Source organism: Crinia signifera, chromosome 8 (genome assembly GCF_055691185.1).
Source record: "Crinia signifera chromosome 8, ASM5569118v1, whole genome shotgun sequence".
Classification (NCBI taxonomy): Eukaryota; Metazoa; Chordata; class Amphibia; order Anura; family Myobatrachidae; genus Crinia; species Crinia signifera.
Window position 1 is genome coordinate 69,033,290 of NC_139224.1, and position 24,594 is coordinate 69,057,883.

The following is a 24,594-nucleotide window of genomic DNA, read 5'->3' on the forward strand; positions in this document are numbered from 1 at the left end:
TCTCTAGCTATTTAAATTGGAAACTTTTTCGTTTTATTGCCAATATAGACATTTGGGAGAGGTCAAACAGACACAATAGCCATCACCTAAAGACTTACCACACTGTTTCGGCCCAATTCCAGCTGCTTTTGGCAGCTAAACAGTGTTGAGCCTCTTTAGTAGTTTAATTTGAGACCACCTGCTAATATTACGTCCTGTAGGTCTTTTTACATTACGAACACATGATTTTTTTCAGTAAGCCAATAATGTTAGGAAACTTTTTTATTAGCTTACCTGGTTATAGAAGTAGAAGAGGGCAAAAAAGTGACTCTATCTCACCTACAGTCATACCACATTGGATATGCCCAATCTCCTCTGATCTTAGAAGCTAAGCAGTGTTGGGCCTGGTTAGTACTTGAGTGGGAGACCACATGGGAACACCACGTGCTGTAGGTTTTTTCCCATTACTGGCAAATTGTTTTTATTCTCTAGCTATTTAAATTGGAAACTTTTTCTTTTTATTGCCAATACAGACATCTGGGAGAGGTCAAACAGACACAATAGCCATCACCTAAAGACTTACCACACTGTTTCGGCCTAATTCCAACTGCTTTTGGCAGCTAAACAGTGTTAAGCCTCTTTAGTAGTTTAATTTGAGACCACCTGCTAATATTATGTCCTGTAGGTCTTTTTACATTACCAACACATGATTTTTTTCAGTAAGCCAATACAGTTAGGAAACTTTTTTATTAGCTTTCCTGGTTATGGAAGTAGAAGAGGGCAAAAAAGTGCCTGTATCTCACCTACAGCCATACCACATTGGATACGCCCAATCTCGTCTGATCTTGGAAGCTAAGCAGTGTTGTGCCTGGTTAGTACTTGAGTGGGAGACCACATGGGAACACCAGGTGCTGTAGGTTTTTTTCCCATTACTGGCAAATTGTTTTTATTCTCTAGCTATTTAAATTGGAAACTTTTTCTTTTTATTGCCAATACAGACATTTGAGAGAGGTGAAACAGACACAATAGCCATCACCTAAAGACTTACCACACTGTTTCGGCCCAATTCCAACTGCTTTTGGCAGCTAAACAGTGTTGAGCCTCATTAGTAGTTTAATTTGAGACCACCTGCTCATATTATGTCCTGTAGGTCTTTTTACATTAGCAACACATGATTTTTTTCAGTAAGTCAATAATGTTAGGAAACTTTTTTATTAGCTTACCTGGTTATAGAAGTAGAAGAGGGCACAAAAGTAACTGTATCTCACCTACAGCCATACCACATTGGATACGCCCAATCTCGTCTGATCTTGGAAGCTAAGCAGTGTTGGGCCTGGTTAGTACTTGGGTGGGAGACCACATGGGAACACCAGGTGCTGTAGGTTTTTTCCCATTACTGGCAAATTGTTTTTATTCTCTAGCTATTTAAATTGGAAACTTTTTCTTTTTATTGCCAATACAGACATTTGGGAGAGCTCAAACAGACACAATAGCCATCACCTAAAGACTTACCACACTGTTTCGGTCCAATTCCAACTGCTTTTGGCAGCTAAATAGTGTTGAGCCTCTTTAGTAGTTTAATTTGAGACCACCTGCTAATATTATGTCCTGTAGGTCTTTTTACATTACCAACACATGATTTTTTCAGTAAGCCAATACAGTTAGGAAACTTTTTTATTAGCTTACCTGGTTATAGAAGTAGAAGAGGGCAAAAAAGTGCCTGTATCTCACCTACAGCCATACCACATTGGATACGCCCAATCTCGTCTGATCTTGGAAGCTAAGCAGTTTTGGGCCTGGTTAGTACTTCGGTGGGAGACCACATGGGAACACCAGGTGCTGTAGGTTTTTTCCCATTACTGGCAAATTGTTTTTATTCTATAGCTATTTAAATTGGAAACTTTTTCTTTTTATTGCCAATACAGACATTTGGTGGTCAAACAGACACAATAGCCATCACCTAAAGACTTACCACACTGTTTCGGCCCAATTCCAACTGCTTTTGGCAGCTAAACAGTGTTGAGCCTCTTTAGTAGTTTAATTTGAGACCACCTGCTAATATTACGTCCTGTAGGTCTTTTTACATTACCAACACATGATTTTTTTCAGTAAGCCAATACAGTTAGGAAACTTTTTTATTAGCTTACCTGGTTATAGAAGTAGAAGAGGGCAAAAAAGTGCCTGTATCTCACCTACAGCCATACCACGTTGGATACGCCTGATCTTGGAAGCTAAGCAGTGTTGGGCCTGGTTAGTACTTGGGTGGGAGACCACATGGGAACACTAGGTGCTGTAGGTTTTTTTCCCATTACTGGCAAATTGTTTTTATTCTCTAGCTATTTAAATTGGAAACTTTTTCGTTTTATTGCCAATATAGACATTTGGGAGAGGTCAAACAGACACAATAGCCATCACCTAAAGACTTACCACACTGTTTCGGCCCAATTCCAGCTGCTTTTGGCAGCTAAACAGTGTTGAGCCTCTTTAGTAGTTTAATTTGAGACCACCTGCTAATATTACGTCCTGTAGGTCTTTTTACATTACGAACACATGATTTTTTTCAGTAAGCCAATACAGTTAGGAAACTTTTTTATTAGCTTACCTGGTTATGGAAGTAGAAGAGGGCAAAAAAGTGCCTGTATCTCACCTACAGCCATACCACATTGGATACGCCCAATCTCGTCTGATCTTGGAAGCTAAGCAGTGTTGTGCCTGGTTAGTACTTGGGTGGGAGACCACATGGGAACACCAGGTGCTGTAGGTTTTTTTCCCATTACTGGCAAATTGTTTTTATTCTCTAGCTATTTAAATTGGAAACTTTTTCTTTTTATTGCCAATACAGACATTTGAGAGAGGTGAAACAGACACAATAGCCATCACCTAAAGACTTACCACACTGTTTCGGCATAATTCCAACTGCTTTTGGCAGCTAAACAGTGTTGAGCCTCATTAGTAGTTTAATTTGAGACCACCTGCTCATATTATGTCCTGTAGGTCTTTTTACATTAGCAACACATGATTTTTTTCAGTAAGCCAATAATGTTAGGAAACTTTTTTATTAGCTTACCTGGTTATAGAAGTAGAAGAGGGCACAAAAGTAACTGTATCTCACCTACAGCCATACCACATTGGATACGCCCAATCTCGTCTGATCTTGGAAGCTAAGCAGTGTTGGGCCTGGTTAGTACTTGGGTGGGAGACCACATGGGAACACCAGGTGCTGTAGGTTTTTTCCCATTACTGGCAAATTGTTTTTATTCTCTAGCTATTTAAATTGGAAACTTTTTCTTTTTATTGCCAATACAGACATTTGGGAGAGCTCAAACAGACACAATAGCCATCACCTAAAGACTTACCACACTGTTTCGGTCCAATTCCAACTGCTTTTGGCAGCTAAATAGTGTTGAGCCTCTTTAGTAGTTTAATTTGAGACCACCTGCTAATATTATGTCCTGTAGGTCTTTTTACATTACCAACACATGATTTTTTCAGTAAGCCAATACAGTTAGGAAACTTTTATATTAGCTTACCTGGTTATAGAAGTAGAAGAGGGCAAAAAAGTGACTGTATCTCACCTACAGCCATACCACATTGGATACGCCTAATCTCGTCTGATCGTGGAAGCTAAGCAGTGTTGGGCCTGGTTAGTACTTGGGTTGGAGACCACATGGGAACACCAGGTGCTGTAGGTTTTTTCCCATTACTGGCAAATTGTTTTTATTCTATAGTTATTTAAATTGGAAACTTTTTCTTTTTATTGCCAATACAGACATTTGGTGGTCAAACAGACACAATAGCCATCACCTAAAGACTTACCACACTGTTTCGGCCCAATTCCAACTGCTTTTGGCAGCTAAACAGTGTTGAGCCTCTTTAGTAGTTTAATATGAGACTACCTGCTAATATTATGTCCTGTAGGTCTTTTTACATTACCAAAACATGATTTTTTTCAGTAAGCCAATACAGTTAGGAAACTTTTTTATTAGCTTACCTGGTTATAGAAGTAGAAGAGGGCAAAAAAGTGCCTGTATCTCACCTACAGCCAAACCACGTTGGATGCGCCTGATCTTGGAAGCTAAGCAGTGTTGGGCCTGGTTAGTACTTGGGTGGAAGACCACATGGGAACACCACGTGCTGTAGGTTTTTTCCCATTACTGGCAAATTGTTTTTATTCTCTAGCTATTTAAATTGGAAACTTTTTCTTTTTATTGCCAATACAGACATTTGGGAGAGGTCAAACAGACACAATAGCCATCACCTAAAGACTTACAACACTGTTTTGGCCCAATCCCAACTGCTTTTGGCAGCTAAATAGTGTTGAGCCTCTTTAGTAGTTTAATTTGAGACCACCTGCTAATATTATGTCCTGTAGGTATTTTTACATTACCAACACATAATTGTTTTCAGTAAGCCAATACAGTTAGGAAACTTTTTTATTAGCTTACCTTTAGATAGAAGTAGAAGAGGGCAAAAAAGTGCCTGTATCTCACCTACGACCATACCACATTGGATACGCCCAATCTCGTCTGATCTTGGAAGCTAAGCAGTGTTGGGCCTGGTTAGTACTTGGGTAGGAGACCACATGGGAACACCACGTGCTGTAGGTTTTTTCCCATTACTGGCAAATTGTTTTTATTCTCTAGCTATTTAAATTGGAAACTTTTTCTTTTTATTGCCAATACAGACATCTGGGAGAGGTCAAACAGACACAATAGCCATCACCTAAAGACTTACCACACTGTTTCGGCCTAATTCCAACTGCTTTTGGCAGCTAAACAGTGTTGAGCCTCTTTAGTAGTTTAATTTGAGACCACCTGCTAATATTATGTCCTGTAGGTCTTTTTACATTACCAACACATGATTTTTTTCAGTAAGCCAATACAGTTAGGAAACTTTTTTATTAGCTTACCTGGTTATAGAAGTAGAAGAGGGCAAAAAAGTGCCTGTATCTCACCTACAACCATACCACATTGGATACGCCCAATCTCGTCTGATCTTGGAAGCTAAGCAGTGTTGGGCCTGGTTAGTACTTGGGTGGGAGACCACATGGGAACACCAGGTGCTGTAGGTTTTTTTCCCATTACTGGCAAATTGTTTTTATTCTCTAGCTATTTAAATTGGAAACTTTTTCTTTTTATTGCCAATACAGACATTTGAGAGAGGTGAAACAGACACAATAGCCATCACCTAAAGACTTACCACACTGTTTCGGCCCAATTCCAACTGCTTTTGGCAGCTAAACAGTGTTAAGCCTCATTAGTAGTTTAATTTGAGACCACCTGCTAATATTATGTCCTGTAGGTCTTTTTACATTAGCAACACATGATTTTTTTCAGTAAGCCAATAATGTTAGGAAACTTTTTTTATTAGCTTACCTGGTTATAGAAGTAGAAGAGGGCAAAAAAGTAACTGCATCTCACCTACAGCCATACCACTTTGGATACGCCCAATCTCGTCTGATCTTGGAAGCTAAGCAGTGTTGGGCCTGGTTAGTACTTGGTTGGGAGACCACATGGGAACACCAGGTGCTGTAGGTTTTTTCCCATTACTGGCAAATTGTTTTTATTCTCTAGCTATTTAAATTGGAAACTTTTTCTTTTTATTGCCAATACAGACATTTGGGAGAGGTCAAACAGACACAATAGCCATCACCTAAAGACTTACCACACTGTTTCGGTCCAATTCCATCTGCTTTTGGCAGCTAAAGAGTGTTGAGCCTTTTTAGTAGTTTAATTTGAGACCACCTGCTAATATTATGTCCTGTAGGTCTTTTTACATTACCAACACATGATTTTTTCAGTAAGCCAATACAGTTAGGAAACTTTTTTATTAGCTTACCTGGTTATAGAAGTAGAAGAGGGCAAAAAAGTGACTGTATCTCACCTACAGCCATACCACATTGGATACGCACAATCTCGTCTGATCTTGGAAGCTAAGCAGTGTTGGGCCTGATTAGTACTTGGGTGGGAGACCACATGGGAACACCAGGTGCTGTAGGTTTTTTCCCATTACTGGCAAATTGTTTTTATTCTATAGCTATTTAAATTGGAAACTTTTTCTTTTTATTGCCAATACAGACATTTGGTGGTCAAACAGACACAATAGCCATCACCTAAAGACTTACCACACTGTTTCGGTCCAATTCCAACTGCTTTTGGCAGCTAAATAGTGTTGAGCCTCTTTAGTAGTTTAATTTGAGACCACCTGCTAATATTATGTCCTGTAGGTCTTTTTACATTACCAACACATGATTTTTTCAGTAAGCCAATACAGTTAGGAAACTTTTTTATTAGCTTACCTGGTTATAGAAGTAGAAGAGGGCAAAAAAGTGACTGTATCGCACCTACAGCCATACCACATTAGATACGCCCAATCTCGTCTGATCTTGGAAGCTAAGCAGTTTTGGGCCTGGTTAGTACTTCGGTGGGAGACCACATGGGAACATCACGTGCTGTAGGATTTTTCCCATTACTGGCAAATTGTTTTTATTCTATAGCTATTTAAATTGGAAAGTTTTTCTTTTTATTGCCAAAACAGACATTTGGTGGTCAAACAGACACAATAGCCATCACCTAAAGACTTACCACACTGTTTCGGCCCAATTCCAACTGCTTTTGGCAGCTAAACAGTGTTGAGCCTCTTTAGTAGTTTAATTTGAGACCACCTGCTAATATTACGTCCTGTAGGTCTTTTTACATTACCAACACATGATTTTTTTCAGTAAGCCAATACAGTTAGGAAACTTTTTTATTAGCTTACCTGGTTATAGAAGTAGAAGAGGGCAAAAAAGTGCCTGTATCTCACCTACAGCCATACCACGTTGGATACGCCTGATCTTGGAAGCTTAGCAGTGTTGGGCCTGGTTAGTACTTGGGTGGGAGACCACATGGGAACACTAGGTGCTGTAGGTTTTTTCCCATAACTGGCAAATTGTTTTTATTCTCTAGCTATTTAAATTGGAAACTTTTTCGTTTTATTGCCAATATAGACATTTGGGAGAGGTCAAACAGACACAATAGCCATCACCTAAAGACTTACCACACCGTTTCGGCCCAATTCCAGCTGCTTTTGTCAGCTAAACAGTGTTGAGCCTCTTTAGTAGTTTAATTTGAGACCACCTGCTAATATTACGTCCTGTAGGTCTTTTTACATTACGAACACATGATTTTTTTCAGTAAGCCAATACAGTTAGGAAACTTTTTTATTAGCTTACCTGGTTATAGAAGTAGAAGAGGGCAAAAAAGTGCCTGTATCTCACCTACAGCCATACCACGTTGGATACGTCTGATCTTGGAAGCTAAGCAGTATTGGGCCTGGTTAGTACTTGGGTGGGAGACCACATGGGAACACCAGGTGCTGTAGGTTTTTTCCCATTACTGGCAAATTGTTTTTATTCTCTAGCTATTTAAATTGGAAACTTTTTGTTTTTATTGCCAATACAGACATTTGAGAGAGGTGAAACAGACACAATAGCCATCACCTAAAGACTTACCACACTGTTTTGGCCCAATTCCAACTGCTTTTGGCAGCTAAACAGTTCTGAGCCTCATTAGTAGTTTAATTTGAGACCACCTGCTAATATTATGTCCTGTAGGTCTTTTTACATTACCAACACATGATTTTTTTCAGTAAGCCAATAATGTTAGGAAACTTTTTTATTAGCTTACCTGGTTATAGAAGTAGAAGAGGGCAAAAAAGTGACTCTATCTCACCAACAGCCATACCACATTGGATATGCCCAATCTCATCTGATCTTAGAAGCTAAGCAGTGTTGGGCCTGGTTAGTACTTGGGTGGGAGACCACATGGGAACACCACGGGCTGTAGGTTTTTTCCCATTACTGGCAAATTGTTTTTATTCTCTAGCTATTTAAATTGGAAACTTTTTCTTTTTATTGCCAATACAGACATCTGGGAGAGGTCAAACAGACACAATAGCCATCACCTAAAGACTTACCACACTGTTTCGGCCTAATTCCAACTGCTTTTGGCAGCTAAACAGTGTTGAGCCTCTTTAGTAGTTTAATTTGAGACCACCTGCTAATATTATGTCCTGTAGGTCTTTTTACATTACCAACACATGATTTTTTTCAGTAAGCCAATACAGTTAGGAAACTTTTTTATTAGCTTACCTGGTTATAGAAGTAGAAGAGGGCAAAAAAGTGCCTGTATCTCACCTACAGCCATACCACATTAGATACGCCCAATCTCGTCTGATCTTGGAAGCTAAGCAGTTTTGGGCCTGGTTAGTACTTCGGTGGGAGACCACATGGGAACATAACGTGCTGTAGGATTTTTCCCATTACTGGCAAATTGTTTTTATTCTATAGCTATTTAAATTGGAAAGTTTTTCTTTTTATTGCCAAAACAGACATTTGGTGGTCAAACAGACACAATAGCCATCACCTAAAGACTTACCACACTGTTTCGGCCCAATTCCAACTGCTTTTGGCAGCTAAACAGTGTTGAGCCTCTTTAGTAGTTTAATTTGAGACCACCTGCTAATATTACGTCCTGTAGGTCTTTTTACATTACCAACACATGATTTTTTTCAGTAAGCCAATACAGTTAGGAAACTTTTTTATTAGCTTACCTGGTTATAGAAGTAGAAGAGGGCAAAAAAGTGCCTGTATCTCACCTACAGCCATACCACGTTGGATACGCCTGATCTTGGAAGCTTAGCAGTGTTGGGCCTGGTTAGTACTTGGGTGGGAGACCACATGGGAACACTAGGTGCTGTAGGTTTTTTCCCATAACTGGCAAATTGTTTTTATTCTCTAGCTATTTAAATTGGAAACTTTTTCGTTTTATTGCCAATATAGACATTTGGGAGAGGTCAAACAGACACAATAGCCATCACCTAAAGACTTACCACACCGTTTCGGCCCAATTCCAGCTGCTTTTGGCAGCTAAACAGTGTTGAGTCTCTTTAGTAGTTTAATTTGAGACCACCTGCTAATATTACGTCCTGTAGGTCTTTTTACATTACGAACACATGATTTTTTTCAGTAAGCCAATACAGTTAGGAAACTTTTTTATTAGCTTACCTGGTTATAGAAGTAGAAGAGGGCAAAAAAGTGCCTGTATCTCACCTACAGCCATACCACGTTGGATACGTCTGATCTTGGAAGCTAAGCAGTATTGGGCCTGGTTAGTACTTGGGTGGGAGACCACATGGGAACACCAGGTGCTGTAGGTTTTTTTACCATTACTGGCAAATTGTTTTTATTCTCTAGCTATTTAAATTGGAAACTTTTTGTTTTTATTGCCAATACAGACATTTGAGAGAGGTGAAACAGACACAATAGCCATCACCTAAAGACTTACCACACTGTTTTGGCCCAATTCCAACTGCTTTTGGCAGCTAAACAGTTCTGAGCCTCATTAGTAGTTTAATTTGAGACCACCTGCTAATATTATGTCCTGTAGGTCTTTTTACATTACCAACACATGATTTTTTTCAGTAAGCCAATAATGTTAGGAAACTTTTTTATTAGCTTACCTGGTTATAGAAGTAGAAGAGGGCAAAAAAGTGACTCTATCTCACCAACAGCCATACCACATTGGATATGCCCAATCTCATCTGATCTTAGAAGCTAAGCAGTGTTGGGCCTGGTTAGTACTTGGGTGGGAGACCACATGGGAACACCACGTGCTGTAGGTTTTTTCCCATTACTGGCAAATTGTTTTTATTCTCTAGCTATTTAAATTGGAAACTTTTTCTTTTTATTGCCAATACAGACATCTGGGAGAGGTCAAACAGACACAATAGCCATCACCTAAAGACTTACCACACTGTTTCGGCCTAATTCCAACTGCTTTTGGCAGCTAAACAGTGTTGAGCCTCTTTAGTAGTTTAATTTGAGACCACCTGCTAATATTATGTCCTGTAGGTCTTTTTACATTACCAACACATGATTTTTTTCAGTAAGCCAATACAGTTAGGAAACTTTTTTATTAGCTTACCTGGTTATAGAAGTAGAAGAGGGCAAAAAAGTGCCTGTATCTCACCTACAGCCATACCACATTGGGTACGCCCAATCTTGTCTGATCTTGGAAGCTAAGCAGTGTTGTGCCTGGTTAGTACTTGGGTGGGAGACCACATGGGAACACCAGGTGCTGTAGGTTTTTTTCCCATTACTGGCAAATTGTTTTTATTCTCTAGCTATTTAAATTGGAAACTTTTTCTTTTTATTGCCAATACAGACATTTGAGAGAGGTGAAACAGACACAATAGCCATCACCTAAAGACTTACCACACTGTTTCGGCCCAATTCCAACTGCTTTTGTCAGCTAAACAGTGTTGAGCCTCATTAGTAGTTTAATTTGAGACCACCTGCTAATATTATGTCCTGTAGGTCTTTTTACATTACCAACACATGATTTTTTCAGTAAGCCAATACAGTTAGGAAACTTTTATATTAGCTTACCTGGTTATAGAAGTAGAAGAGGGCAAAAAAGTGACTGTATCTCACCTACAGCCATACCACATTGGATACGCCTAATCTCGTCTGATCGTGGAAGCTAAGCAGTGTTGGGCCTGGTTAGTACTTGGGTTTGAGACCACATGGGAACACCAGGTGCTGTAGGTTTTTTCCCATTACTGGCAAATTGTTTTTATTCTATAGCTATTTAAATTGGAAACTTTTTCTTTTTATTGCCAATACAGACATTTGGTGGTCAAACAGACACAATAGCCATCACCTAAAGACTTACCACACTGTTTCGGCCCAATTCCAACTGCTTTTGGCAGCTAAACAGTGTTGAGCCTCTTTAGTAGTTTAATATGAGACCACCTGCTAATATTATGTCCTGTAGGTCTTTTTACATTACCAACACATGATTTTTTTCAGTAAGCCAATACAGTTAGGAAACTTTTTTATTAGCTTACCTGGTTATAGAAGTAGAAGAGGGCAAAAAAGTGACTGTATCTCACCTACAGCCAAACCACGTTGGATACGCCTGATCTTGGAAGCTAAGCAGTGTTGGGCCTGGTTAGTACTTGGGTGGGAGACCACATGGGAACACCAGGTGCTGTATGTTTTTTCCCATTACTGGCAAATTGTTTTTATTCTCTAGCTATTTAAATTGGAAACTTTTTCTTTTTATTGCCAATACAGACATTTGGTGGTCAAACAGACACAATAGCCATCACCTAAAGACTTACCACACTGTTTCGGCCTAATTCCAACTGCTTTTGGCAGCTAAACAGTGTTGAGCCTCTTTAGTAGTTTAATTTGAGACCACCTGCTAATATTATGTCCTGTAGGTCTTTTTACATTACCAACACATGATTTTTTTCAGTAAGCCAATAATGTTAGGAAACTTTTTTATTAGCTTACCTGGTTATAGAAGTAGAAGAGGGCAAAAAAAGTGACTCTATCTCACCTACGCCATACCACATTGGATACACCCAATCTCGTCTGATCTTGGAAGCTAAGCAGTGTTGGGCCTGGTTAGTACTTGGGTGGGAGACCACATGGGAACACCACGTGCTGTAGGTTTTTTCCCATTACTGGCAAATTATTTTTATTCTCTAGCTATTTAAATTGGAAACTTTTTCTTTTTATTGCCAATACAGACATTTGAGAGAGGTGAAACAGACACAATAGCCATCACCTAAAGACTTACCACACTGTTTCGGCCCAATTCCAACTGCTTTTGTCAGCTAAACAGTGTTGAGCCTCATTAGTAGTTTAATTTGAGACCACCTGCTAATATTATGTCCTGTAGGTCTTTTTACATTACCAACACATGATTTTTTCAGTAAGCCAATACAGTTAGGAAACTTTTATATTAGCTTACCTGGTTATAGAAGTAGAAGAGGGCAAAAAAGTGACTGTATCTCACCTACAGCCATACCACATTGGATACGCCTAATCTCGTCTGATCGTGGAAGCTAAGCAGTGTTGGGCCTGGTTAGTACTTGGGTTTGAGACCACATGGGAACACCAGGTGCTGTAGGTTTTTTCCCATTACTGGCAAATTGTTTTTATTCTATAGCTATTTAAATTGGAAACATTTTTTCTTTTTATTGCCAATACAGACATTTGGTGGTCAAACAGACACAATAGCCATCACCTAAAGACTTACCACACTGTTTCGGCCCAATTCCAACTGCTTTTGGCAGCTAAACAGTGTTGAGCCTCTTTAGTAGTTTAATATGAGACCACCTGCTAATATTATGTCCTGTAGGTCTTTTTACATTACCAACACATGATTTTTTTCAGTAAGCCAATACAGTTAGGAAACTTTTTTATTAGCTTACCTGGTTATAGAAGTAGAAGAGGGCAAAAAAGTGACTGTATCTCACCTACAGCCAAACCACGTTGGATACGCCTGATCTTGGAAGCTAAGCAGTGTTGGGCCTGGTTAGTATTTGGGTGGGAGACCACATGGGAACACCAGGTGCTGTAGGTTTTTTCCCATTACTGGCAAATTGTTTTTATTCTCTAGCTATTTAAATTGGAAACTTTTTGTTTTTATTGCCAATACAGACATTTGAGAGAGGTGAAACAGACACAATAGCCATCACCTAAAGACTTACCACACTGTTTTGGCCCAATTCCAACTGCTTTTGGCAGCAAAACAGTGTTGAGCCTCATTAGTAGTTTAATTTGAGACCACCTGCTAATATTATGTCCTGTAGGTCTTTTTACATTACCAACACATGATTTTTTTCAGTAAGCCAATAATGTTAGGAAACTTTTTTATTAGCTTACCTGGTTATAGAAGTAGAAGAGGGCAAAAAAGTGACTCTATCTCACCTACAGCCATACCACATTGGATACACCCAATCTCGTCTGATCTTGGAAGCTAAGCAGTGTTGGGCCTGGTTAGTACTTGGGTGGGAGACCACATGGGAACACCACGTGCTGTAGGTTTTTTCCCATTACTGGCAAATTATTTTTATTCTCTAGCTATTTAAATTGGAAACTTTTTCTTTTTATTGCCAATACAGACATTTGTGAGAGGTCAAACAGACACAATAGCCATCACCTAAAGACTTACAACACTGTTTTGGCCCAATCCCAACTGCTTTTGGCAGCTAAATAGTGTTGAGCCTCTTTAGTAGTTTAATTTGAGACCACCTGCTAATATTATGTCCTATAGGTCTTTTTACATTACCAACACATGATTTTTTTCAGTAAGCCAATACAGTTAGGAAACTTTTTTATTAGCTTACCTGGTTATAGAAGTAGAAGAGGGCAAAAAAGAGCCTGTATCTCAACTACAACCATACCACATTGGATACGCCCAATCTCGTCTGATCTTGGAAGCTAAGCAGTGTTGGGCCTGGTTAGTACTTGGGTGGGAGACCACATGGGAACACCAGGTGCTGTAGGTTTTTTTCCCATTACTGGCAAATTGTTTTTATTCTCTAGCTATTTAAATTGGAAACTTTTTCTTTTTATTGCCAATACAGACATCTGGGAGAGGTCAAACAGACACAATAGCCATCACCTAAAGACTTACCACACTGTTTCGGCCTAATTCCAACTGCTTTTGGCAGCTAAACAGTGTTGAGCCTCTTTAGTAGTTTAATTTGAGACCACCTGCTAATATTATGTCCTGTAGGTCTTTTTACATTACCAACACATGATTTTTTTCAGTAAGCCAATACAGTTAGGAAACTTTTTTATTAGCTTACCTGGTTATAGAAGTAGAAGAGGGCAAAAAAGTGCCTGTATCTCACCTACAACCATACCACATTGGATACGCCCAATCTCGTCTGATCTTGGAAGCTAAGCAGTGTTGGGCCTGGTTAGTACTTGGGTGGGAGACCACATGGGAACACCAGGTGCTGTAGGTTTTTTTCCCATTACTGGCAAATTGTTTTTATTCTCTAGCTATTTAAATTGGAAACTTTTTCTTTTTATTGCCAATACAGACATTTGGGAGAGGTCAAACAGACACAATAGCCATCACCTAAAGACTTACCACACTGTTTCGGTCCAATTCCAACTGCTTTTGGCAGCTAAATAGTGTTGAGCCTCTTTAGTAGTTTAATTTGAGACCACCTGCTAATATTATGTCCTGTAGGTCTTTTTACATTACCAACACATGATTTTTTCAGTAAGCCAATACAGTTAGGAAACTTTTTTATTAGCTTACCTGGTTATAGAAGTAGAAGAGGGCAAAAAAGTGACTGTATCTCACCTACAGCCATACCACATTGGATACGCACAATCTCGTCTGATCTTGGAAGCTAAGCAGTGTTGGGCCTGATTAGTACTTGGGTGGGAGACCACATGGAAACACCAGGTGCTGTAGGTTTTTTCCCATTACTGGCAAATTGTTTTTATTCTATAGCTATTTAAATTGGAAACTTTTTCTTTTTATTGCCAATACAGACATTTGGTGGTCAAACAGACACAATAGCCATCACCTAAAGACTTACAACACTGTTTTGGCCCAATCCCAACTGCTTTTGGCAGCTAAATAGTGTTGAGCCTCTTTAGTAGTTTAATTTGAGACCACCTGCTAATATTATGTCCTGTAGGTATTTTTACATTACCAACACATAATTTTTTTCAGTAAGCCAATACAGTTAGGAAACTTTTTTATTAGCTTACCTTTAGATAGAAGTAGAAGAGGGCAAAAAAGTGCCTGTATCTCACCTACGACCATACCACATTGGATACGCCCAATCTCGTCTGATCTTGGAAGCTAAGCAGTGTTGGGCCTGGTTAGTACTTGGGTGGGAGACCACATGGGAACACCACGTGCTGTAGGTTTTTTCCCATTACTGGCAAATTGTTTTTATTCTCTAGCTATTTAAATTGGAAACTTTTTCTTTTTATTGCCAATACAGACATCTGGGAGAGGTGAAACAGACACAATAGCCATCACCTAAAGACTTACAACACTGTTTCGGCCCAATTCCAACTGCTTTTGGCAGCTAAATAGTGTTGAGCCTCTTTAGTAGTTTAATTTGAGACCACCTGCTAATATTATGTCCTGTAGGTCTTTTTACATTAGCAACACATGATTTTTTTCAGTAAGCCAATAATGTTAGGAAACTTTTTTATTAGCTTACCTGGTTATAGAAGTAGAAGAGGGCAAAAAAGTAACTGTATCTCACCTACAGCCATACCACATTGGATACGCCCAATCTCGTCTGATCTTGGAAGCTAAGCAGTGTTGGGCCTGGTTAGTACTTGGGTGGGAGACCACATGGGAACACCAGGTGCTGTAGGTTTTTTCCCATTACTGGCAAATTGTTTTTATTCTCTAGCTATTTAAATTGAAAACTTTTTGTTTTTATTGCCAATACAGACATTTGAGAGAGGTGAAACAGACACAATAGCCATCACCTAAAGACTTACCACACTGTTTCGGCCCAATTCCAACTGCTTTTGGCAGCTAAACAGTGTTGAGCCTCATTAGTAGTTTAATTTGAGACCACCTGCTAATATTATGTCCTGTAGGTCTTTTTACATGAGCAACACATGATTTTTTTCAGTAAGCCAATAATGTTAGGAAACTTTTTTATTAGCTTACCTGGTTATAGAAGTAGAAGAGGGCAAAAAAGTGCCTGTATCTCACCTACAGCCATACCACATTGGATACGCCCAATCTCATCTGATCTTGGAAGCTAAGCAGTGTTGGGCCTGGTTAGTACTTGGGTGGGAGACCACATGGGAACACCAGGTGCTGTAGGTTTTTTCCCATTACTGGCAAATTGTTTTTATTCTCTAGCTATTTAAATTGGAAACTTTTTGTTTTTATTGCCAATACAGACATTTGAGAGAGGTGAAACAGACACAAAAGCCATCACCTAAAGACTTACAGTACCACACTGTTTCGGCCCAATTCCAACTTCTTTTGGCAGCTAAACAGTGTTGAGCCTCATTAGTAGTTTAATTTGAGACCACCTGCTAATATTATGTCCTGTAGGTCTTTTTACATGAGCAACACATGTTTTTTTTCTGTAAGCCAATAATGTTAGGAAACTTTTTTATTAGCTTACCTGGTTATAGAAGTAGAAGAGGGCAAAAAAGTGGCTGTATCTCACCTACAGCCATACCACATTGGATACGCCTGATCTTGGAAGCTAAGCAGTGTTGGGCCTGGTTAGTACTTGGGTGGGAGACCACATGGGAACACCAGGTGCTTTAGGTTTTTTCCCATTACTGGCAAATTGTTTTTATTCTCTAGCTATTTAAATTGGAAACTTTTTCTTTTTATTGCCAATATAGACATTTGAAAGAGGTGAAACAGACACAATAGCCATCACCTAAAGACTTACCACACTGTTTTGGCCCAATTCCAACTGCTTTTGGCAGCTAAACAGTGTTGAGCCTCATTAGTAGTTTAATTTGAGACCACCTGCTAATATTATGTCCTGTAGGTCTTTTTACATTACCAACACATGATTTTTTTCAGTAAGCCAATAATGTTAGGAAACTTTTTTATTAGCTTACCTGGTTATAGAAGTAGAAGAGGGCAAAAAAGTTACTCAATCTCACCTACAGCCATACCACATTGGATACGCCCAATCTCGTCTGATCTTGGAAGCTAAGCAGTGTTGGGCCTGCTTAGTACTTGGGTGGGAGACCACATGGGAACACCACGTGCTGTAGGTTTTTTCCCATTACTGGCAAATTATTTTTATTCTCTAGCTATTTAAATTGGAAACTTTTTCTTTTTATTGCCAATACAGACATTTGGGAGAGGTCAAACAGACACAATAGCCATCACCTAAAGACTTATAACACTGTTTCGGCCCAATTCCAACTGCTTTTGGCAGCTAAATAGTGTTGAGCCTCTTTAGTAGTTTAATTTGAGACCACCTGCTAATATTATGTCCTGTAGGTATTTTTACATTACCAACACATGATTTTTTTCAGTAAGCCAATACAGTTAGGAAACTTTTTTATTAGCTTACCTTTAGATAGAAGTAGAAGAGGGCAAAAAAGAGCCTGTATCTTACCTACAGCCATACCACATTGGATATGCCCAATCTCGTCTGATCTTGGAAGCTAAGCAGTGTTGGGCCTGGTTAGTACTTGGGTGGGAGACCACATGGGAAGACCACGTGCTGTAAGTTTTTTCCCATTACTGGCAAATTGTTTTTATTTTCTAGCTATTTAAATTGGAAACTTTTTCTTTTTATTGCCAATACAGACATTTGAGAGAGGTGAAACAGACACAATAGCCATCACCTAAAGACTTACCACACTGTTTCGGCCCAATTCCAACTGCTTTTGGCAGCAAAACAGTGTTGAGCCTCATTAGTAGTTTAATTTGAGACCACCTGCTAATATTATGTCCTGTAGGTCTTTTTACATTACCAACACATGATTTTTTTCAGTAAGCCAATAATGTTAGGAAACTTTTTTATTAGCTTACCTGGTTATAGAAGTAGAAGAGGGCAAAAAAGTGACTGTATCTCACCTACAGCCATACCACATTGGATACGCCCAATCTCGTCTGATCTTGGAAGCTAAGCAGTGTTGGGCCTGGTTAGTACTTGGGTGGGAGACCACATGGGAACACCAGGTGCTGTAGGGTTTTTCCCACTACTGGCAAATTGTTTTTATTCTATAGCTATTTAAATTGGAAACTTTTTCTTTTTATTGCCAATACAGACATTTGAGAGAGGTGGAACAGACACAATAGCCATCACCTAAAGACTTACCACACTGTTTTGGCCCAATTCCAACTGCTTTTGGCAGCTAAACAGTGTTAAGCCTCATTAGTAGTTTAATTTGAGACCACCTGCTAATATTATGTCCTGTAGGTCTTTTTACATTACCAACACATGATTTTTTTCAGTAAGCCAATAATGTTAGGAAACTTTTTTATAAGCTTACCTGGTTATAGAAGTAGAAGAGGGCAAAAAAGTGACTCTATCTCACCTACAGCCATACCACATTGGATACGCCTAATCTCGTCTGATCTTGGAAGATAAGAAGTGTTGGGCCTGGTTAGTACTTGGGTGGGAGACCACATGGGAACACCACGTACTGTAGGTTTTTTCCCATTACTGGCAAATTGTTTTTATTCTCTAGCTATTTAAATTGGAAACTTTTTCTTTTTATTGCCAATACAGACATTTGGGAGAGGTCAAACAGACACAATAGCCATCACCTAAAGACTTACCACACTGTTTCGGCCTAATTCCAACTGCTTTTGGCAGCTAAACAGTGTTGAGCCTCTTTAGTAGTTTAATTTGAGACCACCTGCTAATATTATGTCCTGTAGGACTTTTTACATTACCAACACATGATTTTTTTCAGTAAGCCAATACAGTTAGGAAACTTTTTTATTAGCTTACCTGGTTATAGAAGTAGAAGAGGGCAAAAAAGTGCCTGTTTCTCACCTACAGCCATACCACATTGGATACGCCCAATCTCCTCTGATCTTGGAAGCTAAGCAGTGTTGGGCCTGGTCAGTACTTGGGTGGGAGACCACATGGGAACATCAGGTGCTGTAGGTTTTTTCCCATTACTGGCAAATTGTTTTTATTCTCTAGCTATTTAAATTGGAAACTTTTTCTTTTTATTGCCAATACAGACATTTGAGAGAGGTGAAACTGACACAATAACCATCACCTAAAGACTTACCACACTGTTTCGGCCCAATTCCAACTGCTTTTGGCAGCTAAACAGTGTTGAGCCTCATTAGTAGTTTAATTTGAGACCACCTGCTAATATTATGTCCTGTAGGTCTTTTTACATTACCAACACATGATTTTTTTCAGTAAGCCAATAATGTTAGGAAACTTTTTTATTAGCTTACCTGGTTATAGAAGTAGAAGAGGGCAAAAAAGTGACTGTATCTCACCTACAGCCATACCACATTGGATACGCCCAATCTCGTCTGATCTTGGAAGCTAAGCAGTGTTGGGCCTGGTTAGTACTTGGGTGGGAGACCACATGGGAACACCAGGTGCCTTTAGGTTTTTTCCCATTACTGGCAAATTGTTTTTATTCTCTAGCTATTTAAATTGGAAACTTTTTCTTTTTATTGCCAATACAGACATTTGGGAGAGGTCAAACAGACACAATAGCCATCACCTAAAGACTTACCACACTGTTTCGGCCCAATTCCAACTGCTTTTGGCAGCTAAATAGTATTGAGCCTCTTTAGTAGTTTAATTTGAGACCACCTGCTAATATTATGTCCTGTAGGTCTTTTTACATTACCAACACATGATTTTTTTCAGTAAGCCAATACAGTTAGGAAACTTTTTTATTAGCTTACCTGGTAATAGAAGTAGAAGAGGGCAAAAAAGTGCCTGTATCTCACCTACAGCCATACCACGTTAGATACGCCTGATCTTGGAAGCTAAGCAGTGTTGGGCCTGGTTAGTACTTGGGTGGGAGACCACATGGGAACACCAGGTGCTGTAGGTTTTTTCCCATTACTGGCAAATTGTTTTTATTCTCTAGCTATTTAAATTGGAAACTTTTTCTTTTTATTGCCAATATAGACATTTGAGAGAGGTGAAACAGACACAATAGCCATCACCTAAAGACTTACCACACTGTTTTGGCCCAATTCCAACTGATTTTGGCAGCTAAACAGTGTTGAGCCTCATTAGTAGTTTAATTTGAGACCACCTGCTAATATTATGTCCTGTAGGTCTTTTTACATTACCAACACATGATTTTTTTCAGTAAGCCAATAATGTTAGGAAACTTTTTTATTAGCTTACCTGGTTATAGAAGTAGAAGAGGGCAAAAAAGTGACTCTATCTCACCTACAGCCATACCACATTGGATACGCCCAATCTCGTCTGATCTTGGAAGCTAAGCAGTGTTGGGCCTGGTTAGTACTTGGGTGGGAGACCACATGGGAACACCACGTGCTGTAGGTTTTTTCCCATTACTGGCAAATTGTTTTTATTCTCTAGCTATTTAAATTGGAAACTTTTTCTTTTAATTGCCAATACAGACATTTGGGAGAGGTCAAACAGACACAATAGCCATCACCTAAAGACTTACCACACTGTTTCGGCCAAATTCCAACTTCTTTTGGCAGCTAAATAGTGTTGAGCCTCTTTAGTAGTTTAATTTGAGACCACCTGCTAATATTATGTCCTGTAGGTCTTTTTACATTGCCAACACATGATTTTTTTCAGTAAGCCAATACAGTTAGGAAACTTTTTTATTAGCTTACCTTTAGATAGAAGTAGAAGAGGGCAAAAAAGTGATGGCATCTCACCTACAGCCATACCACATTGGATACGCCCAATCTCGTCTGACTTTGGAAGCTAAGCAGTGTTGGGGCTGGTCAGTACTTGGGTGGGAGACCACATGGGAACACCAGGTGCTGTAGGTTTTTTCCCATTACTGGCAAATTGTTTTTATTCTCTAGCTATTTAAATTGGAAACTTTTTCTTTTTATTGCCAATACAGACATTTGAGAGAGGTGAAACAGACACAATAGCCATCACCTAAAGACTTACCACACTGTTTTGGCCCAATTCCAACTGCTTTTGGCAGCTAAACAGTGTTGAGCCTCATTAGTAGTTTAATTTGAGACCACCTGCTAATATTAGGTCCTGTAGGTCTTTTTACATTACCAACACATGATTTTTTTCAGTAAGCCAATAATGTTAGGAAACTTTTTTATTAGCTTACCTGGTTATAGAAGTAGAAGAGGGCAAAAAAGTGACTCTATCTCCCCTACAGCCATACCACATTGGATATGCCCAATCTTGTCTGATCTTGGAAGCTAAGCAGTGTTGGGCCTGGTTAGTACTTGGGTGGGAGACCACATGGGAACACCACGTGCTGTAGGTTTTTTCCCATTACTGGCAAATTGTTTTTATTCTCTAGCTATTTAAATTGGAAACTTTTTCTTTTTATTGCCAATACAGACATCTGGGAGAGGTCAAACAGACACAATAGCCATCACCTAAAGACTTACCACACTGTTTCGGCCTAATTCCAACTGCTTTTGGCAGCTAAACAGTGTTGAGCCTCTTTAGTAGTTTAATTTGAGACTACCTGCTAATATTATGTCCTGTAGGTCTTTTTACATTACCAACACATGATTTTTTTCAGTAAGCCAATACAGTTAGGAAACTTTTTTATTAGCTTACCTGGTTATAGAAGTAGAAGAGGGCAAAAAAGTGCCTGTATCTCACCTACAGCCATACCACATTGGATACGCCCAATCTCGTCTGATCTTGGAAGCTAAGCAGTGTTGGGCCTGGTTAGTACTTGGGTGGGAGACCACATGGGAACACCAGGTGCTGTAGGTTTTTTTCCCATTACTGGCAAAAAAATTTATTCTCTAGCTATTTAAATTGGAAACTTTTTCTTTTTATTGCCAATACAGACATTTGAGAGAGGTGAAACAGACACAATAGCCATCACCTAAAGACTTACCACAGTTTCGGCCCAATTCCAACTGCTTTTGGCAGCTAAACAGTGTTGAGCCTCATTAGTAGTTTAATTTGAGACCACCTGCTAATATTATGTCCTGTAGGTCTTTTTACATTAGCAACACATGATTTTTTTCAGTAAGCCAATAATGTTAGGAAACTTTTTTATTAGCTTACCTGGTTATAGAAGTAGAAGAGGGCAAAAAAGTAACTGTATCTCACCTACAGCCATACCACATTGGATACGCCCAATCTCGTCTGATCTTGGAAGCTAAGCAGTGTTGGGCCTGGTTAGTACTTGGGTGGGAGACCACATGGGAACACCAGGTGCTGTAGGTTTTTTCCCATTACTGGCAAATTGTTTTTAATCTCTAGCTATTTAAATTGGAAACTTTTTCTTTTTATTGCCAATACAGACATTTGGGAGAGGTCAAACAGACACAATAGCCATCACCTAAAGACTTACCACACTGTTTCGGCCCAATTCCAACTGCTTTTGGCAGCTAAACAGTGTTGAGCCTCTTTAGTAGTTTAATTTGAGACCACCTGCTAATATTATGTCCTGTAGGACTTTTTACATTACCAACACATGATTTTTTTTCAGTAAGCCAAAACAGTTAGGAAACTTTTTTATTAGCTTACCTGGTTATAGAAGTAGAAGAGGGCAAAAAAGTGACTGTATCTCACCTACAGCCATACCACATTGGATACGCCCAATCTCGTCTGATCTTGGAAGCTAAGCAGTGTTGGGCCTGGTTAGTACTTGGGTGGGAGACCACATGGGAACACCAGGTGCTGTAGGTTTTTTCCCATTACTGGCAAATTGTTTTTATTCTCTAGCTATTTAAATTGGAAACTTTTTCTTTTTATTGCCAATACAGACATTTGGGAGAGGTCAAACAGACACAATAGCCATCACCTAAAGACTTACCACACTGTTTCGGCCAAATTCCAACTTCTTTTGGCAGCTAAATAGTGTTGAGCCTCTTTAGTAGTTTAATTTGAGACCACCTGCTAATATTATGTCCTGTAGGTCTTTTTACATTGCCAACACATGATTTTTTTCAGTAAGCCAATACAGTTAGGAAACTTTTTTATTAGCTTACCTTTAGATAGAAGTAGAAGAGGGCAAAAAAGTGATGGCATCTCACCTACAGCCATACCACATTGGATACGCCCAATCTCGTCTGACTTTGGAAGCTAAGCAGTGTTGGGGCTGGTCAGTACTTGGGTGGGAGACCACATGGGAACACCAGGTGCTGTAGGTTTTTTCCCATTACTGGCAAATTGTTTTTAATCTCTAGCTATTTAAATTGGAAACTTTTTCTTTTTATTGCCACTACAGACATTTGGGAGAGGTCAAACAGACACAATAGCCATCACCTAAAGACTTACCACACTGTTTCGGCCCAATTCCAACTGCTTTTGGCAGCTAAATAGTATTGAGCCTCTTTAGTAGTTTAATTTGAGACCACCTGCTAATATTATGTCCTGTAGGTCTTTTTACATTACCAACACATGATTTTTTTCAGTAAGCCAATACAGTTAGGAAACTTTTTTATTAGCTTACCTGGTTATAGAAGTAGAAGAGGGCAAAAAAGTGCCTGTATCTCACCTACAGCCATACCACGTTAGATACGCCTGATCTTGGAAGCTAAGCAGTGTTGGGCCTGGTTAGTACTTGGGTGGGAGACCACATGGGAACACCAGGTGCTGTAGGTTTTTTCCCATTACTGGCAAATTGTTTTTATTCTCTAGCTATTTAAATTGAAAACTTTTTGTTTTTATTGCCAATACAGACATTTGAGAGAGGTGAAACAGACACAATAGCCATCACCTAAAGACTTACCACACTGTTTCGGCCCAATTCCAACTGCTTTTGGCAGCTAAACAGTGTTGAGCCTCATTAGTAGTTTAATTTGAGACCACCTGCTAATATTATGTCCTGTAGGTCTTTTTACATGAGCAACACATGATTTTTTTCAGTAAGCCAATAATGTTAGGAAACTTTTTTATTAGCTTACCTGGTTATAGAAGTAGAAGAGGGCAAAAAAGTGCCTGTATCTCACCTACAGCCATACCACATTGGATACGCCCAGTCTCGTCTGATCTTGGAAGCTAAGCAGTGTTGGGCCTGGTTAGTACTTGGGTGGGAGACCACATGGGAACACCAGGTGCTGTAGGTTTTTTCCCATTACTGGCAAATTGTTTTTATTCTCTAGCTATTTAAATTGGAAACTTTTTCTTTTTATTGCCAATACAGACATTTGGGAGAGGTCAAACAGACACAATAGCCATCACCTAAAGACTTACCACACTGTTTCGGCCCAATTCCAACTGCTTTTGGCAGCTAAATAGTATTGAGCCTCTTTAGTAGTTTAATTTGAGACCACCTGCTAATATTATGTCCTGTAGGTCTTTTTACATTACCAACACATGATTTTTTTCAGTAAGCCAATACAGTTAGGAAACTTTTTTATTAGCTTACCTGGTAATAGAAGTAGAAGAGGGCAAAAAAGTGCCTGTATCTCACCTACAGCCATACCACGTTAGATACGCCTGATCTTGGAAGCTAAGCAGTGTTGGGCCTGGTTAGTACTTGGGTGGGAGACCACATGGGAACACCAGGTGCTGTAGGTTTTTTCCCATTACTGGCAAATTGTTTTTATTCTCTAGCTATTTAAATTGGAAACTTTTTCTTTTTATTGCCAATATAGACATTTGAGAGAGGTGAAACAGACACAATAGCCATCACCTAAAGACTTACCACACTGTTTTGGCCCAATTCCAACTGCTTTTGGCAGCTAAACAGTGTTGAGCCTCATTAGTAGTTTAATTTGAGACCACCTGCTAATATTATGTCCTGTAGGTCTTTTTACATTACCAACACATGATTTTTTTCAGTAAGCCAATAATGTTAGGAAACTTTTTTATTAGCTTACCTGGTTATAGAAGTAGAAGAGGGCAAAAAGGTTACTCTATCTCACCTACAGCCATACCACATTGGATACGCCCAATCTCGTCTGATCTTGGAAGCTAAGCAGTGTTGGGCCTGCTTAGTACTTGGGTGGGAGACCACATGGGAACACCACGTGCTGTAGGTTTTTTCCTATTACTGGCAAATTATTTTTATTCTCTAGCTATTTAAATTGGAAACTTTTTCTTTTTATTGCCAATACAGACATTTGGGAGAGGTCAAACAGACACAATAGCCATCACCTAAAGACTTATAACACTGTTTCGGCCCAGTTCCAACTGCTTTTGGCAGCTAAA

At 39.3% G+C, this 24,594-nt stretch overlaps 32 non-coding genes and 21 pseudogenes across 32 annotated transcripts; all 53 read left to right on the forward strand.

The window, feature by feature from the left end:
- The first annotated feature begins 316 nt into the window (after nt 1-316).
- On the forward strand, nt 317-435 carry LOC146028443 (5S ribosomal RNA; annotated as a pseudogene).
- Nucleotides 436-780: 345 nt separating this feature from the next.
- LOC146033490 (5S ribosomal RNA) lies at nt 781-899 on the forward strand. The gene has a single exon (XR_014458899.1). It is a non-coding gene; the product is annotated as a 5S ribosomal RNA (ribosomal RNA).
- A 346-nt stretch (nt 900-1,245) lies between these two features.
- On the forward strand, nt 1,246-1,364 carry LOC146028711 (5S ribosomal RNA). Its single transcript, XR_014455257.1, has one exon. It is a non-coding gene; the product is annotated as a 5S ribosomal RNA (ribosomal RNA).
- Nucleotides 1,365-1,708: 344 nt separating this feature from the next.
- LOC146032820 (5S ribosomal RNA) lies at nt 1,709-1,827 on the forward strand. Its single transcript, XR_014458237.1, has one exon. It is a non-coding gene; the product is annotated as a 5S ribosomal RNA (ribosomal RNA).
- Nucleotides 1,828-2,169: 342 nt separating this feature from the next.
- Nucleotides 2,170-2,278, forward strand: LOC146029263 (5S ribosomal RNA; annotated as a pseudogene).
- Nucleotides 2,279-2,624: 346 nt separating this feature from the next.
- On the forward strand, nt 2,625-2,743 carry LOC146032763 (5S ribosomal RNA). Its single transcript, XR_014458182.1, has one exon. It is a non-coding gene; the product is annotated as a 5S ribosomal RNA (ribosomal RNA).
- A 346-nt stretch (nt 2,744-3,089) lies between these two features.
- LOC146028723 (5S ribosomal RNA) lies at nt 3,090-3,208 on the forward strand. Its single transcript, XR_014455259.1, has one exon. It is a non-coding gene; the product is annotated as a 5S ribosomal RNA (ribosomal RNA).
- Nucleotides 3,209-3,552: 344 nt separating this feature from the next.
- On the forward strand, nt 3,553-3,671 carry LOC146027799 (5S ribosomal RNA; annotated as a pseudogene).
- Nucleotides 3,672-4,013: 342 nt separating this feature from the next.
- Nucleotides 4,014-4,122, forward strand: LOC146029704 (5S ribosomal RNA; annotated as a pseudogene).
- Nucleotides 4,123-4,467: 345 nt separating this feature from the next.
- Nucleotides 4,468-4,586, forward strand: LOC146027539 (5S ribosomal RNA). Its single transcript, XR_014454937.1, has one exon. It is a non-coding gene; the product is annotated as a 5S ribosomal RNA (ribosomal RNA).
- A 345-nt stretch (nt 4,587-4,931) lies between these two features.
- Nucleotides 4,932-5,050, forward strand: LOC146031637 (5S ribosomal RNA). Its single transcript, XR_014457099.1, has one exon. It is a non-coding gene; the product is annotated as a 5S ribosomal RNA (ribosomal RNA).
- Nucleotides 5,051-5,397: 347 nt separating this feature from the next.
- On the forward strand, nt 5,398-5,516 carry LOC146031346 (5S ribosomal RNA). The gene has a single exon (XR_014456813.1). It is a non-coding gene; the product is annotated as a 5S ribosomal RNA (ribosomal RNA).
- Nucleotides 5,517-5,860: 344 nt separating this feature from the next.
- LOC146032441 (5S ribosomal RNA) lies at nt 5,861-5,979 on the forward strand. Its single transcript, XR_014457876.1, has one exon. It is a non-coding gene; the product is annotated as a 5S ribosomal RNA (ribosomal RNA).
- A 341-nt stretch (nt 5,980-6,320) lies between these two features.
- LOC146028753 (5S ribosomal RNA) lies at nt 6,321-6,439 on the forward strand (annotated as a pseudogene).
- A 342-nt stretch (nt 6,440-6,781) lies between these two features.
- On the forward strand, nt 6,782-6,890 carry LOC146029610 (5S ribosomal RNA; annotated as a pseudogene).
- Nucleotides 6,891-7,235: 345 nt separating this feature from the next.
- Nucleotides 7,236-7,344, forward strand: LOC146029583 (5S ribosomal RNA; annotated as a pseudogene).
- Nucleotides 7,345-7,689: 345 nt separating this feature from the next.
- Nucleotides 7,690-7,808, forward strand: LOC146028316 (5S ribosomal RNA; annotated as a pseudogene).
- A 345-nt stretch (nt 7,809-8,153) lies between these two features.
- LOC146029399 (5S ribosomal RNA) lies at nt 8,154-8,272 on the forward strand (annotated as a pseudogene).
- Nucleotides 8,273-8,614: 342 nt separating this feature from the next.
- Nucleotides 8,615-8,723, forward strand: LOC146029611 (5S ribosomal RNA; annotated as a pseudogene).
- Nucleotides 8,724-9,068: 345 nt separating this feature from the next.
- LOC146029585 (5S ribosomal RNA) lies at nt 9,069-9,177 on the forward strand (annotated as a pseudogene).
- A 346-nt stretch (nt 9,178-9,523) lies between these two features.
- On the forward strand, nt 9,524-9,642 carry LOC146027662 (5S ribosomal RNA). The gene has a single exon (XR_014455052.1). It is a non-coding gene; the product is annotated as a 5S ribosomal RNA (ribosomal RNA).
- Nucleotides 9,643-9,987: 345 nt separating this feature from the next.
- LOC146035136 (5S ribosomal RNA) lies at nt 9,988-10,106 on the forward strand. Its single transcript, XR_014460540.1, has one exon. It is a non-coding gene; the product is annotated as a 5S ribosomal RNA (ribosomal RNA).
- Nucleotides 10,107-10,451: 345 nt separating this feature from the next.
- LOC146028836 (5S ribosomal RNA) lies at nt 10,452-10,570 on the forward strand (annotated as a pseudogene).
- A 342-nt stretch (nt 10,571-10,912) lies between these two features.
- LOC146029520 (5S ribosomal RNA) lies at nt 10,913-11,021 on the forward strand (annotated as a pseudogene).
- A 343-nt stretch (nt 11,022-11,364) lies between these two features.
- Nucleotides 11,365-11,482, forward strand: LOC146027597 (5S ribosomal RNA). The gene has a single exon (XR_014454990.1). It is a non-coding gene; the product is annotated as a 5S ribosomal RNA (ribosomal RNA).
- Nucleotides 11,483-11,826: 344 nt separating this feature from the next.
- LOC146028837 (5S ribosomal RNA) lies at nt 11,827-11,945 on the forward strand (annotated as a pseudogene).
- A 344-nt stretch (nt 11,946-12,289) lies between these two features.
- Nucleotides 12,290-12,398, forward strand: LOC146029524 (5S ribosomal RNA; annotated as a pseudogene).
- Nucleotides 12,399-12,743: 345 nt separating this feature from the next.
- On the forward strand, nt 12,744-12,862 carry LOC146031784 (5S ribosomal RNA). The gene has a single exon (XR_014457239.1). It is a non-coding gene; the product is annotated as a 5S ribosomal RNA (ribosomal RNA).
- A 345-nt stretch (nt 12,863-13,207) lies between these two features.
- On the forward strand, nt 13,208-13,326 carry LOC146033148 (5S ribosomal RNA). Its single transcript, XR_014458559.1, has one exon. It is a non-coding gene; the product is annotated as a 5S ribosomal RNA (ribosomal RNA).
- Nucleotides 13,327-13,672: 346 nt separating this feature from the next.
- On the forward strand, nt 13,673-13,791 carry LOC146031638 (5S ribosomal RNA). The gene has a single exon (XR_014457100.1). It is a non-coding gene; the product is annotated as a 5S ribosomal RNA (ribosomal RNA).
- Nucleotides 13,792-14,136: 345 nt separating this feature from the next.
- LOC146034189 (5S ribosomal RNA) lies at nt 14,137-14,255 on the forward strand. Its single transcript, XR_014459596.1, has one exon. It is a non-coding gene; the product is annotated as a 5S ribosomal RNA (ribosomal RNA).
- Nucleotides 14,256-14,597: 342 nt separating this feature from the next.
- Nucleotides 14,598-14,716, forward strand: LOC146034082 (5S ribosomal RNA). Its single transcript, XR_014459488.1, has one exon. It is a non-coding gene; the product is annotated as a 5S ribosomal RNA (ribosomal RNA).
- Nucleotides 14,717-15,061: 345 nt separating this feature from the next.
- Nucleotides 15,062-15,180, forward strand: LOC146028735 (5S ribosomal RNA). The gene has a single exon (XR_014455261.1). It is a non-coding gene; the product is annotated as a 5S ribosomal RNA (ribosomal RNA).
- Nucleotides 15,181-15,525: 345 nt separating this feature from the next.
- On the forward strand, nt 15,526-15,644 carry LOC146031173 (5S ribosomal RNA). The gene has a single exon (XR_014456646.1). It is a non-coding gene; the product is annotated as a 5S ribosomal RNA (ribosomal RNA).
- A 350-nt stretch (nt 15,645-15,994) lies between these two features.
- LOC146029371 (5S ribosomal RNA) lies at nt 15,995-16,103 on the forward strand (annotated as a pseudogene).
- A 345-nt stretch (nt 16,104-16,448) lies between these two features.
- On the forward strand, nt 16,449-16,567 carry LOC146034357 (5S ribosomal RNA). Its single transcript, XR_014459763.1, has one exon. It is a non-coding gene; the product is annotated as a 5S ribosomal RNA (ribosomal RNA).
- Nucleotides 16,568-16,912: 345 nt separating this feature from the next.
- LOC146034638 (5S ribosomal RNA) lies at nt 16,913-17,031 on the forward strand. Its single transcript, XR_014460043.1, has one exon. It is a non-coding gene; the product is annotated as a 5S ribosomal RNA (ribosomal RNA).
- Nucleotides 17,032-17,376: 345 nt separating this feature from the next.
- On the forward strand, nt 17,377-17,495 carry LOC146031431 (5S ribosomal RNA). The gene has a single exon (XR_014456898.1). It is a non-coding gene; the product is annotated as a 5S ribosomal RNA (ribosomal RNA).
- Nucleotides 17,496-17,840: 345 nt separating this feature from the next.
- Nucleotides 17,841-17,959, forward strand: LOC146028259 (5S ribosomal RNA; annotated as a pseudogene).
- A 345-nt stretch (nt 17,960-18,304) lies between these two features.
- Nucleotides 18,305-18,423, forward strand: LOC146032920 (5S ribosomal RNA). Its single transcript, XR_014458331.1, has one exon. It is a non-coding gene; the product is annotated as a 5S ribosomal RNA (ribosomal RNA).
- Nucleotides 18,424-18,768: 345 nt separating this feature from the next.
- Nucleotides 18,769-18,888, forward strand: LOC146034965 (5S ribosomal RNA). Its single transcript, XR_014460368.1, has one exon. It is a non-coding gene; the product is annotated as a 5S ribosomal RNA (ribosomal RNA).
- A 345-nt stretch (nt 18,889-19,233) lies between these two features.
- On the forward strand, nt 19,234-19,342 carry LOC146029346 (5S ribosomal RNA; annotated as a pseudogene).
- A 345-nt stretch (nt 19,343-19,687) lies between these two features.
- Nucleotides 19,688-19,806, forward strand: LOC146032754 (5S ribosomal RNA). Its single transcript, XR_014458174.1, has one exon. It is a non-coding gene; the product is annotated as a 5S ribosomal RNA (ribosomal RNA).
- A 345-nt stretch (nt 19,807-20,151) lies between these two features.
- Nucleotides 20,152-20,270, forward strand: LOC146027692 (5S ribosomal RNA). The gene has a single exon (XR_014455081.1). It is a non-coding gene; the product is annotated as a 5S ribosomal RNA (ribosomal RNA).
- Nucleotides 20,271-20,615: 345 nt separating this feature from the next.
- On the forward strand, nt 20,616-20,734 carry LOC146028019 (5S ribosomal RNA; annotated as a pseudogene).
- A 345-nt stretch (nt 20,735-21,079) lies between these two features.
- LOC146028747 (5S ribosomal RNA) lies at nt 21,080-21,198 on the forward strand. Its single transcript, XR_014455263.1, has one exon. It is a non-coding gene; the product is annotated as a 5S ribosomal RNA (ribosomal RNA).
- Nucleotides 21,199-21,541: 343 nt separating this feature from the next.
- LOC146028758 (5S ribosomal RNA) lies at nt 21,542-21,660 on the forward strand. The gene has a single exon (XR_014455264.1). It is a non-coding gene; the product is annotated as a 5S ribosomal RNA (ribosomal RNA).
- A 346-nt stretch (nt 21,661-22,006) lies between these two features.
- Nucleotides 22,007-22,125, forward strand: LOC146028770 (5S ribosomal RNA). The gene has a single exon (XR_014455265.1). It is a non-coding gene; the product is annotated as a 5S ribosomal RNA (ribosomal RNA).
- Nucleotides 22,126-22,470: 345 nt separating this feature from the next.
- Nucleotides 22,471-22,589, forward strand: LOC146027694 (5S ribosomal RNA). Its single transcript, XR_014455082.1, has one exon. It is a non-coding gene; the product is annotated as a 5S ribosomal RNA (ribosomal RNA).
- A 345-nt stretch (nt 22,590-22,934) lies between these two features.
- LOC146029347 (5S ribosomal RNA) lies at nt 22,935-23,043 on the forward strand (annotated as a pseudogene).
- A 345-nt stretch (nt 23,044-23,388) lies between these two features.
- LOC146031272 (5S ribosomal RNA) lies at nt 23,389-23,507 on the forward strand. The gene has a single exon (XR_014456742.1). It is a non-coding gene; the product is annotated as a 5S ribosomal RNA (ribosomal RNA).
- Nucleotides 23,508-23,852: 345 nt separating this feature from the next.
- On the forward strand, nt 23,853-23,961 carry LOC146029348 (5S ribosomal RNA; annotated as a pseudogene).
- Nucleotides 23,962-24,306: 345 nt separating this feature from the next.
- LOC146034359 (5S ribosomal RNA) lies at nt 24,307-24,425 on the forward strand. The gene has a single exon (XR_014459765.1). It is a non-coding gene; the product is annotated as a 5S ribosomal RNA (ribosomal RNA).
- The last annotated feature ends 169 nt before the right edge of the window (nt 24,426-24,594 follow it).